The following is a 2,712-nucleotide window of genomic DNA, read 5'->3' on the forward strand; positions in this document are numbered from 1 at the left end:
CCTATGCAGTTCCCAAAGGCGAACTGGACTGGTTACAAGAGATAAATGATTTCCTTTTAACCATGAAGCAAACCGGCAAACTAACAGAATTTGCTGAAAAGCATGGTTTGAGTGAAATTGTTGTGAATGATTAAAAGGTGATGGTCTAACCGCATTAAGCGTAGAACGAAGTGTGTGAGATAGGATCACCTCATTCCCATGCTCTTGCGTGGGAATGCAAGTCAGGCTGTTCGATACGGCGACGCTATCGGCTACCACGCAGAGCGTGGGAGCCAAGTGGGGGAGTGCTTGTCACTTCCAGCTTTGCCATTCTTTAGCTGAAGCTTGTGCTAACCGCGCTCCGTCAGAATGGATGCTGCCGTGTGTGTTTACACTAGGTTAAATTAATCGCAATTAGCCAGTATTCGATTTCTGCAGCTACGCATTGAGTGTGGGCTGTTTATAGGTGCATTGTTTTATGCGAAATCTGACTGAATTTTTACCAAAATGGATTTAAATAATGATTGGATTGCAGGTTGTAGCTGTTCCAGCAGAGGGCAGTGCTGGGCAGAAAGCGGGTATATATAAAGATGATTTCATCATTGGCGTTGATGGTGAAAATATTGAAACAGTTGATCAATTAATAGAGTTGATGACTGAAAAGGCTGGAACCTTAGTTAATGTTGAGCTGTTGAGAGGGCAAATCGTTGTCTCCAAAGTTATCGAGGCTGGAACGTTGGGTATTAACCTAGTTCCTGAGATAGTAGACGGGCTATTGGAGAAGGTTGCTAGTCGACAAGATGCTTTAAAAGCAGAGCCACATTTGTTGGAGGTGATTTTAACAACAGCGCCATACGTCGAAACACGCCCAGTGGTTGAAACGCTCGATATAGTTTCTGCTGAATGTGTAATCGGTATGAATGTTTTTAAAGATGTGTTTGTGGCTGTTAGAGATATGGTAGGAGGAAGAAGTAAAGCTTATCAAAACGCATTAGGTGAAGCTAAACAGGAGTGTTTGATGGAACTCAGGAAAATTGCAGTTTCTTTAAATGCTAATGCTGTGATTGGCGTATCACTGAATTATTCTGAAATTAGTGGAAGTGGTAAGTCAATGCTATTTTTAGTAGCCACTGGGACTGCTGTTAAGCTAAGCCCGTAATGAACTAACGCAGTGTGTGAGGTTGGTTTCACCTCGTTCCCATGCTCCTGCGTGGGAATGCAAGTCGGCATCGGCTACCACCCAGAGCGTGGGAGCTAGGTCGTGTGTGAGATAGATAACAAAAAGCCCCGATTAACGGGGCTTTTTGCGGTATTTGGTGGATGGCGTCTAACGAATAAACTATATAACTAACTGTTTTAAAATAGATATGTTTATTTTTTGTTGCTCTTGTACCCCCAGCTTTGTATGGCTACCTACTTATTAGCTGCTTTCTTTTTAAAAAATGAATTCGCTGGTGGATGTCATAATGTATTATAAATTACTGACTGTATCCGCTTGGCGGGTCTACGCCCTCGCATGGGGTTAAGGTTGTAAACTCGTTCCCATGCTCCTGCGTGGGAATGCAAAGGCCCCCAGTAAAGCCCCCAAGGGTGGGGGCTTTTTGAGGATATGTTCGGAACCCCTAAGAATGATGTTAGGTGTGGAAGTGAGGAAATTCAAGGGGTTCAGGCATAAAAAAAGACGCCCTAGGACGTCTTCGTTTATCAATTTGGTGGAGATGGCGGGGGTCGAACCCGCGTCCGTCAATCCTCCGCCTCAAGATCTACATGTTTAGGCTTCTCTATTTAATTAACCCGTCACGACCCGAGAGCCAGGGTGTTATGGGCGAGCCTCTTTAGTTTTAACCGTTCAGCTTGAGGCAAAGCGTCCGGGCGATTCTGTCTCGAATGATACCGCAAAATCCTCTAGTTACAGACACCTGAAGGAGCGGCACAAGCCGGCTTATGCGGCTAGAGCGTAGTTATCGTCGTTTGCAACTATAACTGTGTAGTGAGGGATTTACGAGAATCACTACATTCTCGACCAGCACCTAAGGTTTTGTAATCAGCGTCGAAGCCAAGTCATCCCCAGATGGGCGTATTATAGCGTTTGTTTTCCTTTGTGCCTAAGTCTTTCTGTAATAAATTTTTTATCTATTGCTGACGGCCCAATTGATCACAATAACTTTCTAGATCTTTACTTGCTTTTGATGCGGTTTTATCTAACGATGCTAAGTTATTTTCAACAAAGGCGGCAAGTACCGCAGGTCTGGCGCTTTGTGGAATATTTTTCTGTTCCATAACCGTATCGAAAGCGGTTGAGTACTCTTCCCGTGCTTCTGGCGTCATCGAGTTAAGTTTTTCCCATAGGGCCGTAAAACCTGCGCTTTCGCGGCTGGAAGGGGCAAGCGCGCCAATGATTTCTAATATAGTTGATAGTCCCGCACCAACGGCTACTCCTGCTGCTAAAGCGGTATTAGAGTCAATTATTCGGCTACTAACGTAACTACCTGCACCATTAGGTATCAATATCCCAGCAATGTAGGTGCCGGTCGACCAGTTTTGGGCTGAGCTTGCTCGTTCAATAGCTTGATCATCCATAACGCCGGATGCTTCGCCTATACGCGCTTCATCAACGGCACGGATCGATTGAAGTAAACCCGGGAGGCCCATAACGGCACTAGTGCTAGCACCGGCAAGGAAGCCAAGTACTGCGGGGGTGCCTGCCCCTCCGGTAATGATGCTGACCGCTAT

Source organism: Artemia sp. Qi Xiang Cuo, chromosome 17, assembly GCF_049724085.1.
Source record: "Artemia sp. Qi Xiang Cuo chromosome 17, ASM4972408v1, whole genome shotgun sequence".
Classification (NCBI taxonomy): Eukaryota; Metazoa; Arthropoda; class Branchiopoda; order Anostraca; family Artemiidae; genus Artemia; species Artemia sp. Qi Xiang Cuo.